Here is a 13,875-nt window from a genome sequence, read left to right as displayed (position 1 = left end):
TGAATCTCATTCACAGGGTGTTGGGAAGGTCTTGTCAATACACCATAAGGACTGGAGCATGGACTGGTTGTAGGCTGCACCCCACATTGTTACCAGCCCTCTTCGGTCTCCCTCCAAATCCAGACTGTGGCACGACCAGAATCTTCTCTTTAGAAGTGAATTGGATAGAAACAAAGGTTTCTAGGTCTGTGGGTCCATTCACATCCCATAAGTCATTGTGGGGGAATTAGCGCCCTCTTGAGATTGACGGCTAGTTTCAGCATTTAAAGAGTTGTTCTACACTAGCTAGTGGTACTTACACAGTACTCATGGGTTTTGCTGTGTACTAACAAGGACAGAAAAACCATAGATAAGCTTGATGCCGGGGGTGAGAATATGTTATTGTGCTTCAACTGCTGTTCTCTGCTATCCTGGTTTGGGAAGTTAACATCAGTTGTTGAGTTAACGTGTCCCTGTTTATCACAAGTCTTTGTGTGGTTAATAATTAGGATTGAATACTTACATAGCTTGTTTCTCACCTTACTACACTGATCTCAGACGTACCCACAGACTCTTTGAACTCTATTGTTAATGTGTTGTCTGTGTGGAGTAAAGAATATGGGGACGATGGAGTCTATGATGTGGCGGCCATGTTGGGGATGGTGGTGGTGAGTGACTGAAGGTGGCGTGGGTGTGATGGAGTATGTGGTGAGGTGCAGGAGTGAAGCTCAGCAACGTAGATACAGTGGGCACAATAGGGCCCTAAGGGGCTGTTGATTCTGCAGCCCTTGCACAGCAGTGCCTGGCAAGCCAGGGTTGTTCTCCCCCCTTCTGAAGTAACACTATGGAAGGTCTGTCAGCCCGTCTGCTTCAGCGATGAGGCAGCCAGCAAGAAGCAGAACTAGAATATGGAAGAAATGACTGTAGGAAAGTGCCTCTTTTGACATGGTACCACCCAAGTTTATGTCTGGTTTCCCCAGTGACGGATCTCTTTCCCTAAAACTACACAGTTGTTTTTCCCTATTGACAAACCTTTAGTTGCCACTTTAAGTCCTTAGTAAATGGTACCCCTGGCACCCAGGGCATGGGGTGCTAAAGAAGGCCCCTGAGGGCTGCAGCAAAGATTGTGCCACCCTCGGGGACCCTCTCACCAAGTGCCCACAGTGCTGCCTACGTAGGCTGCATGTCTCGGTGCAGGCCTAAAGTGAAAACAGGGCATGGCAACACAGCCTGTGTGCCCTCCCCCCTGTGCACTGCATGCAATATATGTAAGTCATCCCTCTGGCAGGCCTTACAACCCCAAATGCAGGGTGCATTATATTACATGTGGGGGCATACCCGCACAAGGAGATATGCCCCTGATATGTCTTTGTCGATTCTCAGACGTAGTAAGTTAACAGTGAAGCCATTTTAAGTACATGTGCTGGACACTGGTCATTACGAGTTTACCAGCTACATGATGGATTCACTGGAGATAGGGATGTTTGGTATCAAACATCTCATATTAATAAACCCTTACTGATTCCAGTGATGGATTTATCAATGCATGCACTCAGAGGGCACCTGGCCTAAGCCTTCAGCCCTTTCTGAAAGTGATCTCCTGCACTGAGCAACACTGGGAGCCAGACTCTGTGTTTGCACTCTGCACCCGGCCACCCCTATGCTGCTGAGGGTGTAAGTTTGGATATACCTTGTGGCCCCCCTTGACCCTGCTTCCACCCCAGGAGATCCACCCCTGACCTCGCTCTACTTAACTGGAAGCAGCGCTGCAGTGGATACCCCTTGTCTCCATTGCAAAGCATTGGGCGCCTGATGCTGAATTGGCACTCTGCACCCGGCCGCCCGTACCGCTGAGGGTGTCACTTTGGTGCTGCCTTGTGGCCTCCCGGTGCTTGCCTTAACCCCTGGATACCAACCTCTGACATCGCCTGTACTTACCTGGGAGCAGCGCGTCTTCAGTCCCCCCCCCATTCTCCATTGACTAACATTGGGCTCCGACTCCAACTTCGACCTTGGCAGTCAGCCACCGCAGTGCCACTGTGGGTGCCCTCTTGGCCCCTACCATAACCTCGCCTAGTGCTAGCCTGAATCCCTGAGAACTGGGGTCATAAGTGTGTACTTAGCGGAAAAACCGCAACTTGTTTTCCTTTCAAAGTTTAACATTGAAGACTCTGAAAATTGCACTGTCGATTTCTACAACAGCAAAATAATTTCAATTTTGAAAACTGCTTACCTTGTAACAAAGTTCTTGGGTTCAAAGCATATAGCAGCTGTTATTTTTCTGAATTGGTCTCAGATTTATTCTTCAAGTGTGTGCCTCAGTTATTGCTTCTGGGAGTACAACAAATGTCTCCTTGATAAGCCTAGCTGCTCACTCGCAATACCACTAACAGAGCTCTAGACCTAGTTATTTCGGCCTCTGCACATCCTTGGGGACCCACTGAACTCTTGGCACAGTGCACTTCATTTTAGTGCACTACATAGAGAGCCAGCTTCCTACAGTGAGTGACCGTGTGGTATCACGTCTGCAATGTATAAAGACACAGGGACACATCAATGTGTGGTGTTTCTAGGATTTTGTTTGTGTAGCCTTCTTTGGCAGTGAAGAAATTAGGATAAGCCTCTTCCAAACAGACATGCCTAAAACAAGGCATTCTAGGAAGTCTGGGAGGCGCATCATGTTGCTTCAGTCTCACTTCAGCGCTGGACCTGCGTCAAATGACAGAATTTCATCTGGAGCAATAACTTTGCTCCTGATGAAGATTCCAAAATACCAGTCTCAGTATCTCAAGCCAAATAAAAGCTTCATTAGCTTCCTGTAGCAAAGAGAACAGAATGTAAAGCTTTTGGCATAGCTTTTAAGGCTTCACATATTACCGCTCCAAGATACATTCAGGATAGATTCATTTTTTACACACTCTCTCGAAAGCTCAAATCTGCGGAAGCCAAGTGCTTAGAGTTGCCTAGGGCTAAATGAACTTCCTGGGGTGGCAAAAGTTTATTTTCCAGATCAGTAAAGTTGTGGAACTCCTTTCCCATGAATTAAAAAAACTGTCCAAACTTACTGTTGTTTAGGAAATCTGTCAAGACTTGGCTCTTTACTCACTAGGTTGCACATCTTGCTAATGCTCCTTCCACAACAGAGCCAGCGCCAAGACGCCTTCAGACAATCGAGCGCTTTATAAAACTAAAAATCGAATCAAACTTTGGTAGAATTCTGCCACCCGAATTTCTGAGAGTCTCCACGCCCAGAGTTAATTGATGAGCAGTGTACTATATGATTATTCGAGGCTGGGAGTGTAGGAAAGTACCATCTTGCCTGGCATGTTACCCCCATTTTTCACTGTATATATGTTGTTTTAGTTGTATGTGTCACTGGGACCCTGCCAGCCAGGGCCCCAGTGCTCATAAGTATGCCCTGTATGTGTTACCTGTGTTATGACTAACTGTCACACTGAGGCTCTGCTATTCAGAACCTCAGTGGTTATGCTCTCTCATTTCTTTCCAAGTTGTCACTAACAGGCTAGTGACCAATTTCACCAATTCACATTGGCATACTGGAACACCCTTATAATTCCCTAGTATATGGTACTGAGGTACCCAGGGTATTGGGGTTCCAGGAGATCCCTATGGGCTGCAGCATTTCTTTTGCCACCCATAGGGAGCTCTGACAATTCTTACACAGGCCTGCCACTGCAGCCTGAGTGAAATAATGCACACATTATTTCACAGCCATTTTCACTGCACTTAAGTAACTTATAAGTCACCTATATGTCTAACCTCTACCTAGTAAAGGTTGGGTGCTAAGTTACTTAGTGTGTGGGCACCCTGGCACTAGCCAAGGTGCTCCCACATTGTTCAGGGCAAATTCCCCGGACTTTGTGAGTGTGGGGACACCATTACACGCGTGCACTACACATAGGTACTACAATACCTATGTGTAGCTTCACAATGGTAACTCCGAATATGGCCATGTAACATGTCTAAGATCATGGAATTGCCCCCTCTATGCCATCCTGGCATTGTTGGTACAATCCCATGATCCCACGGGTCTGTAGCTCAGACCCGGGTACTGCCAAACTGCCTTTTCAGGGGTTTCACTGCAGCTGCTGCTGCTGCCAACCCCTCAGACAGGTTTCTGCCCTCCTGGGGTCCAGCCAGGCTTGGCCCAGGATGGCAGAACAAAGGACTTCCTCAGAGAGAGGGTGTTACACCCTCTCCCTTTGGAAAAAGATGTTAAGGCAGGGGAGGAGTAGCCTCCCTCAGCCTCTGGAAATGCTTTCATGGGCACAGATGGTGCCCATTTCTGCATAAGCCAGTCTACACCGGTTCAGGGACCCATCAGCCCTGCTCTGGCGCGCAACTGGACAAAGGAAAGGGGAGTGACCACTCCCCTGACCTGCACCTCCCCTGGGAGGTGCCCAGAGCTCCTCCAATGTGCTCCAGACCTCTGCCATCTTGGAAACAGAGGTGCTGCTCAAGCAAGTCGGAGATGGGCAGATGCCCAGGAAATGCCAGCTGTGGGTGCAAAGAAGCTGCTACTGGACAGTAGAAGCTGAGGATTCTGCAGGAACGAAAAGGGCTAGAGACTTCCCCTTTGGTGGACGGATACCTCTCGCCGTGGAGAGTCGTGCAGAAGTGTTTTCCCGCCAAAAGAACGCCAACAAGCCTTGCTAGCTGCAAATCGTGCGGTTAGCGTTTTTGGACGCTGCTGTGGCCCAGGAGGGACCAGGAGGTCGCAAATTGGACCAGAAGAGAGAGGGGATGTCGAGCAAGACAAGGAGCCCTCTCAGCAGCAGGTAGCTCCCGGAGAAGTGCCAGAAACAGGCACTACGAGGATGCGTGAAACAGTGCTCCCCCGAAGTTACACAAAGGAGTCCCACGTCGCCGGAGACAAACTTAGAAAGTCGTGCAATGCAGGTTAGAGTGCCATGGACCCGGGCTTGGCTGTGCACAAAGGATTCCCGCCAGAAGTGCACAGAGGCCGGAGTAGCTGCAAAAGTCGCGGTTCCCAGCAATGCAGTCCAGCGAGGTGAGGCAAGGAATTACCTCCACCAAACTTGGACTGAAGAGTCACTGGACTGTGGGGGCCACTTGGACACAGTTCCTGGATTCGAGGGACCTCGCTCGTCGTGCTGAGAGGAGACCCAAGGGACAGGTAATGCAGCTTTTTGGTGCCTGCGGTTGCAGGGGGAAGATTCCATCGACCCACGGGAGATTTCTTCGGAGCTTCTAGTGCAGAGAGGAGGCAGACTACCCCCACAGCATGCACCACCAGGAAAACAGTTGAGAAGGCGGCAGGATCAGCGTTACAGAGTTGCAGTAGTCGTCTTTGCTACTATGTTGCAGGTTTGCAGGCTTCCAGCGCGGCCAGCAGTCAATTCCTTGGCAGAAGGTGAAGAGAGAGATGCAGAGGAACTCGGATGAGCTCTTGCATTCGTTATCTAAAGTTTCCCCAGAGACAGAGACCCTAAATAGCCAGAAAAGAGGGTTTGGCTACTTAGGAGAGAGGATAGGCTACTAACACCTGAAGGAGCCTATCAGAAGGAGTCTCTGACGTCACCTGGTGGCACTGGCCACTCAGAGCAGTCCAGTGTGCCAGCAGCACCTCTGTTTCCAAGATGGCAGAGGTCTGGAGCACACTGGAGGAGCTCTGGACACCTCCCAGGGGAGGTGCAGGTCAGGGGAGTGGTCACTCCCCTTTCCTTTGTCCAGTTTCGCGCCAGAGCAGGGCTAAGGGGTCCCTGAACCGGTGTAGACTGGCTTATGCAGAATTGGGCACATCTGTGCCCAAGAAAGCATTTCCAGAGGCTGGGGGAGGCTACTCCTCCCCTGCCTTCACACCATTTTCCAAAGGGAGAGGGTGTAACACCCTCTCTCAGAGGAAGTCCTTTGTTCTGCCATCCTGGGACAAGCCTGGCTTGACCCCAGGGGTGCAGAAACCTGTCTGAGGGGTTGGCAGCAGCAGCAGCTGCAGTGAAACCCCAGGAAAGGCAGTTTGGCAGTACCATGGTCTGTGCTACAGACCACTGGGATCATCGAATTGTGCCAACAATGCCAGGATGGCATAGAGGAGGCAATTCCATGATCTTAGACATGTTACATGGCCATATTCGGACTTACCATTGTGAAGCTACATATAGGTATTGACCTATCTGTAGTGCACGCGTGTAATGGTGTCCCCGCACTCACAAAGTTCAGGGAATTGGCTCTGAACAATGTGGAGGCATCTTGGCTAGTGCCAAGGTGCCCTCACACTAAGTAACTTTGCACCTAACCTTTACCAGGTAAAGGTTAGACATATAGGTGACTTATAAGTTACTTAAGTGCAGTGTTAAATGGCTGTGAAATAACGTGGACGTTATTTCACTCAGGCTGCTGTGGCAGGCCTGTGTAAGAATTGTCAGAGCTCCCTATGGGTGGCAAAAGAAATGCTGCAGCCCATAGGGATCTCCTGGAACCCCAATACCCTGGGTACCTCAGTACCATATACTAGGGAATTATAAGGGTGTTCCAGTAAGCCAATGTAAATTGGTAAAATTGGTCACTAGCCTGTTAGTGACAATTTGAAAGAAAGGAGAGAGCATAACCACTGAGGTTCTGATTAGCAGAGCCTCAGTGATACAGTTAGTCACTACACAGGTAACACATTCAGGCACACTTATGAGCACTGGGGCCCTGGTGAACAGGGTCCCAGTGACACATACAACTAAAACAACATATATACAGTGCAAAATGGGGGTAACATGCCAGGCAAGATGGTACTTTCCTACACAACCCCCCCCCCCCCCCCAAACGAAGGACAATAAGACTAGCCATGACCTGATGAGTCTTCATTGTCTAAGTGGAAATATCTGGAGAGTCCATCTGCATTGGAGTGGCTACTCCCAGGTCTATGTTCCACTGTATAGTCCATTCCCTGTAGGGATATGGACCACCTCAACAATTTAGGATTTTCACCTTTCATTTGTTTTAGCCAAAGTAGAGGTTTGTGGTCTGTCTGAACAATGAAGTGAGTGCCAAACAGGTATGGCCTCAACTTCTTCAGAGCCCAGACCACAGCAAAGGCCTCCCTCTCTATGGCAGACCAACGCTTTTCTCTAGGGGTCAACCTCCTACTAATAAAAGCAACGGGTTGATCCTGGCCCTCAGAATTAAGTTGTGATAGGACTGCCCCTACTCCTAATTCAGATGCATCAGTTTGGACATAGAATTGTTTAGAGAAACAAGGGCTTTTCAGGACAGGTGCAGAGCACATGGCCTGCTTCAGCTCCTCAAAAGCTTTCTGACAGTTTGCTGTCCATAATACCTTTTTAGGCATTTTCTTGGATGTGAGGTCATTAAGAGGGGCTCCAATGGAGCCATAGTTCTTAATGAACCTCCTGTAATACCCAGTGAGGCCTAGGAAGGCTCTCACCTGAGTCTGAGTTGTAGGGGGAACCCAATCAATAATTGTTTGGATTTTCCCCTGAAGTGGTGCAATGTGTTCCCCACCAACAAGGTGTCCCAGATAAACCACCTTCCCCTGCCCGATCTGGCACTTTGAAGCCTTGATAGTGAGGCCTGCCTTTTGTAGGGCCTCCAAAACTTTCCATAGGTGGACCAGGTGATCATCCCAGCTGGAGCTAAAGACAGCTATATCGTCCAAATATGCTGCACTGAAAGCCTCCAGCCCTTGCAGGACTGTGTTCACCAACCTCTGAAAAGTGGCAGGTGCATTTTTCAAACCAAAAGGCATTACAGTAAACTGGTAATGTCCTCCAATGGTTGAAAATGCTGTTTTGGGTTTAGCATCTTCTGATAATTTGATCTGCCAATACCCTGCAGTCAAATCAAAAGTGCTTAGATACTTGGCAGATGCCAGTGTATCTATGAGCTCATCTGCCCTGGGTATAGGGTGAGCATCAGTTTTGGTTACCAAGTTGAGACCTCTATAGTCTACACAAAACCGCATTTCCTTCTTTCCATCTTTGGAATGGGGTTTTGGTACCAGTACCACAGGAGAAGCCCATGGACTTTCAGAGTGCTCAACCACTCCTAGTTCTAACATTTTCTGGACTTCTTGCTTTATGCAGTCCCTGACATGGTCAGGCTGCCTATAGATCTTATTTTTGACAGGTAAGCTGTCTCCAGTATCTATAGTGTGCTCACACCAAGAAGTGGTACCTGGCACAGTAGAGAAGAGTTCATAGAATTGATCTAGGAGATTTATGCAATGGTCTTTCTTCTCAGCAGTAAGACAATCAGCCAAAACTACACCTTCCACAAGAGCATCTTGTTCTGTGGAAGAGAAGAGATCAGGTAGAGGATCACTGTCTTCTTCCTGTCCCTCATCAGTTGCCATGAGCAGGGTGAGATCAGCCCTGTCATAGTAGGGTTTCAGGCGATTGACATGGAGCACCCTAAGGGGACTCCTTGCAGTGCCTAAGTCAACCAAATAGGTGACTTCACCCTTTTTCTCAACAATTGTGTGGGGACCACTCCATTTATCTTGGAGTGCTCTTGGGGCCACAGGCTCCAAGACCCACACTTTCTGCCCTGGTTGGTACTGAACCAAAACAGCCTTCTGATCATGCCATTGCTTCTGGAGCTCTTGGCTGGCCTGAAGGTTTTTACTGGCCTTTTTCATATACTCAGCCATCCTTGATCTGAGGCCAAGTACATAGTCCACAATATCCTGCTTAGGAGCTTTTAAAGGTTGTTCCCAACCCTCCTTTACATGTGTGAGTGGACCCCTAACAGGGTGTCCAAAAAGAAGTTCAAAGGGGCTGAAGCCCACTCCTTTCTGGGGTACCTCCCTGTAGGCAAAAAGGAGGCATGGTAGAAGGATATCCCATCTCCTGCGGAGTTTTTCAGGGAGACCCATAATCATGCCTTTGAGAGTTTTGTTAAATCTCTCCACCAGTCCATTTGTTTGTGGATGATAGGATGTAGTGAATTTATAAGTTACACCACACTCCTTCCACATGGCCTTTAAGTATGCAGATATGAAATTGCTTCCCCTGTCTGATACTACTTCCTTTGGGAAGCCCACCCTGGAAAATATTCCCAGAAGGGCCTTTGCCACTGCAGGAGCTGTAGTGGTCCTTAAAGGAATAGCTTCAGGATATCTTGTGGCATGGTCCACTACCACCAAGATGAATCTATTGCCTGAAGCAGTAGGAGGGTCAAGGGGGCCAACTATGTCAACCCCTACCCTTTCAAAGGGAACCCCAACCACAGGCAGTGGAATAAGGGGTGCCTTTGGAGTTCCACCTGTCTTGCCACTGGCTTGACAGGTTTCACAGGACTTAAAAAAATCTTTTGTGTCCTCAGACATCCTAGGCCAATGAAACAAGGGAACAAGCCTGTCCCAAGTTTTCATTTGTCCCAGATGCCCAGCTAGGGGAATGTCGTGGGCAAGAGTTAGGAGGAACTTTCTGTACTCCTGAGAAATCACTAATCTCCTGATAGCTCCAGGTTTAGGATCCCTATGCTCAGTGTACAAGAGGTTGTCCTCCCAGTAAACTCTGTGAGAGTCACTGACATCCCCATTAGCCTGTTTGACAGCTTGCTGTCTTAGACCCTCTAATGTGGGACAGGTTTGCTGTGCCACACTCAGCTCCTCTCTGGCAGGCCCCCCTTCACCCAAAAGCTCAGCAGTATCTGCTTCAAGCTCCTCTGGTGTAGGTTCTGCACAGGGAGGGAATTCTTCTTCCTCTGAAGTTGAATCCACTGTAGAGGGAGGGATATTAGGAAGTGGTTCGCTTCTACTAGCCCTAGCTTTAGGGAGCACTTGGTCCATTGTTCCAGGATCCAAGCTTCCCTGTCCTTTTTGCTTTTTGGCCTGAGCCCTGGTTAAAGCAAAAATATGCCCTGGGATGCCCAGCATTGCTGCATGGGCCTCCAACTCCCCATCTGACCAAGCTGATGTCTCCAAATCATTTCCTAGTAGACAGTCTACAGGTAAATCTGTGGCTACCACAACTTTCTTTGGACCAGTAACCCCCCCCCCCCAGTTGAGATTAACAACAGCCATGGGGTGGCTAAGTGTGTTGTTGTGAGCATCGGTTACTTGGTACTGGTGACCAAGTAGGTGTTGTTCAGGGTGGACCAGTTTCTCTATGACCATAGTCACACTGGCACCAGTGTCCCTGTAGGCCTGAACCTCAACACCATTTATTAGGGGTAGCTGCTTGTACTTATCCATATTAAGGGGACAAGCAGCTAAGGTGGCTAAATCAATAGCCCCCTCAGAGACTAACACAGCCTCTGTGGCCTCCCTAACAAGGCCAACCCCAACTAAGTTACCAATAGTGAGCCCAGCTACTCCCTTGGATTGGCTATTAGTAGGTTTGCTCCCACCACCACTGCTATTAGTAGGGACACTAGGGGTAGCAGTAGGGGTTGTAGTGGTAGGAGGCTTGGTGCTTTTCTTTGGACAACTGAGATCTGGTGTCCAATGGCCTTTTACTTTACATAAATAGCACCATGGTTTCTTTTCTTTGTTTTGATTAAAGGAGGATTTGGACCCACCACCCCCACCAGAGTGTTTTTGTGGGCCTGATGAAGACTCATTTTTAGATTTGTCCTCACCCTTGTCAGAAGACTTACCATCCTTCTTTTTGTTGCCATCTTTGTCACCCCCTGTATGAACTTTTCTGTTCACCCTTGTTCTGACCCATTTGTCTGCCTTCTTTCCCAATTCTTGGGGAGAGGTCAGAGTCCACCAAGTACTGGTGCAACAAATCAGACATACAATTATTAAGAATATGCTCTCTCGGGATCAAGTTACACAGGCTGTCATAATCAGTAACTTTACTGCCATTTAACCACCCCTCCAAGGCCTTCACTGAATGGTCAATGAAATCAACCCAGTCTTGTGAAGACTCCTTTTTGGTTTCTCTGAACTTTATCCTGTATTGTTCAGTGGTTAAGCCATAACCATCCAGGAGTGCATTCTTAAGAACTGTAAAATTATTGGCATCACTTTCTTTCCCAGTAAGGAGCCTATCCCTACCTTTTCCACTAAATGATAGCCATAGGATAGCAGCCCACTGCCTTTGAGGGACATCCTGTACAACACAGGCCCTATCAAGTGCAGCAAACCACTTGTTAATGTCATTCCCCTCCTTATAAGGGGGAACTATCTTGTGCAGATTCCTGGAATCATGCTCTTTCACAGGATGACTATGGGGAATACTGCTGCTGCCACCATGGGTTTCTAAACCCAACTTCTGTCTTTCCCTCTCAATTTCTAAAGACTGTCTATCCAAATCCAGCTGTTGCTTTTTAAGCTTCAGTCTGGTTTGTTCCACCCTCAACTTATTGAGTTCCCTTTCTAACAATCTGTCATCAGGGCTGGTGGGAGGGACATTCCTAGATACAGAGGTATGATGGGAATGAACAGAAGGAGACCTGTCCCTTACAGAGGCCACCCTAACAGCTTGGCTGACAGTGTAATGTGAGAGCACATCATCTGTATGATGTGACTCCACCTCAGTACCAACTATGCTAGACTTTCTAGTAATGGGCAGGCTAAGAAGTTTCTTTCCTGAACCTTTTCCTGGGGGAGTCCCTGGATCAGATTGAGAACCATTAGCTACTTTTTCAACAGATGGGGCACTTTTAGCCTTATCTTGTTCTCTAAGCATGTTAAGTAACCGTTCCAAGGAAGGATTCTTCCCTACACTCAAACCTCTCTCTATGCAGAGACTCCTTGCTCCTTTCCAGCTAAGGTGATCATATGCAATCTTAGACAGGTCAACATTTTGGCCTGTGCCAGACATTTTTAGAGAGAGTTAAAGTGATAGAAAAAGAAAAAAAAAAAGTTTTCAGAACTTTTTAGAAAGACAGAAAAAACATTTTAAACTTTTAAGAACTTTTTGAAAGTTTAGAAGTACTTTTCAGCACTTAGAAAACAGTGAAAAGAGGAAATGCAAAACTTTTTAGCTATGTGTACACACACTGAACTTGTTTTGTATATTTTTCTCTTATGAAAAGTACAATGACAAGAGTGGTAAGTAGTCTCAAGCACTTATCCCACCACTGCACAACCAATGTAGGAGGCTGGACTGGCTTGTAGTGAGTACCAAGGGGTACTTGCACCTTGCACCAGGCCCAGTTATCCCTTATTAGTGTATAGGGTGTCTAGCAGCTTAGGCTGATAGATAATGGCAGCTTAGCAGAGCAGCTTAGGCTGAACTAGGAGACGTGTGAAGCTACTACAGTACCACAAGTGTCACTTGCACAATATCATAAGAAAACACAATACACAGTTATACTAAAAATAAAGGTACTTTATTTTTATGACAATATACCAAAGTATCTTAGAGTGTACCCTCAGTGAGAGGATCGGAAATATACACAAGAAGGAGTGTGGTGTTACATACAAGTTCACTACACCCTATCATCCACAAACAAATGGACTGGTGGAGAGATTTAACAAAACTCTCAAAGGCATGATTGTGGGACTCCCTGAAAAACTCCGCAGGAGATGGGATATCCTGTTACCTTGCCTCCTTTTTGCTTACAGGTAGGTATCCCAAAATGGAGTGGGCTTCAGCCCCTTTGAACTATTTGGTCACCCTGTGAGAGGTCCTCTAACACTTGTTAAGGAGGGTTGGGAACAACCTTTAAAAGCTCCAAAGCAAGACATAGTGGACTATGTACCTGGCCTCAGATCTAGGATGGCTGAGTACATGAAAAAGGCCAGTAAAAACCTTCAGGCCAGCCAAGAGCTCCAAAAGCAATGGCATGACCAGAAGGCTGTTTTGGTTCAGTACCAACCAGGGCAGAAAGTGTGGGTCTTGGAGCCTGTGGCCCCAAGAGCACTCCAAGATAAATGGAGTGGACCCCACATAATTGTTGAAAAGAAGGGTGAAGTCACCTACTTAGTTGACTTAGGCACTGCAAGGAGTCCCCTTAGGGTGCTCCATGTCAATCGCCTGAAACCCTACTATGACAGGGCTGATCTCACCCTGCTCATGGCAACAGATGAGGGATAGGAAGAAGAGAGTGACCCTCTCCTTGATCTCTTCTCTTCCACAGAACAAGATGCTCTAGTGGAAGGTGTAGTTTTGGCAGATTGTCTTACTGCTGAGCAGAAAGACCACTGCATAAATCTCCTGGGTCAGTTTTCTGAACTCTTCTCTACTGTGCCAGGCACCACTTCTTGGTGTGAGCACACTATAGATACTGGAGACAGTTTGCCTGTCAAAAGTAAAATCTATAGGCAGCCTGACCATGTCAGAGACTGCATAAAGCAAGAGGTGAAGAAAATGCTTGAACTGGGAGTGGTTGAGCACTCTGAAAGTCCATGGGCTTCTACTGTGGTACTTGTACCAAAACCTCATTCCAAAGATGGAAAGAAGGAAATGTGGTTTTGTGTAGACTATAGAGGTCTCAACCAGGTAACCAAAACTGATGCTCACCCTATACCCAGGGCAGATGAGCTAATAGATACACTGGCATCTGCCAAGTATCTAAGCACTTTTGACTTGACTGCAGGGTATTGGCAGATCAAATTATCAGAAGATGCAAAAGCAAAAACTGCATTTTCAACCATTGGAGGCCATTACCAATTCACAGTAATGGCTTTTGGATTGAAAAATGCACCTGCCACTTTTCAAAGGTTGGTGAATACAGTCCTGCAAGGGCTGGAAGCTTTTAGTGCAGCATATCTAGATGATATAGCTGTCTTTAGCTCCAGCTGGGATGATCACCTGGTCCACCTGTGGAATGTTTTGGAGGCCCTGCAAAAGGCAGGCCTCACTATCAAGGCTTCAAACTGCCAGATAGGGCAGGGGAAGGTGGTTTATCTGGGACACCTGGTAGGTGGAGAACAGATTGCACCACTTCAGGGGAAAATCCAAACTATTATAGATTGGGTTCCCCCTACAACTCAGACTCAGGTGA

General features: G+C 47.5%; 1 protein-coding gene across 1 annotated transcript in view; it reads left to right on the top strand.

Annotated features, from left to right (window-relative positions):
- LOC138252353 (myosin-IIIb-like) overlaps positions 1–13,875 on the top strand; it is a 407,650-nt gene that overhangs the window by 126,680 nt on the left and 267,095 nt on the right. The window lies entirely within an intron of this gene.

This window comes from Pleurodeles waltl, chromosome 1_2, assembly GCF_031143425.1.
Source record: "Pleurodeles waltl isolate 20211129_DDA chromosome 1_2, aPleWal1.hap1.20221129, whole genome shotgun sequence".
In the NCBI taxonomy this organism is placed as follows: domain Eukaryota; kingdom Metazoa; phylum Chordata; class Amphibia; order Caudata; family Salamandridae; genus Pleurodeles; species Pleurodeles waltl.
Note: the sequence above shows the minus strand (reverse complement) of the source record. Positions and strands in the feature narration are given on the sequence as shown.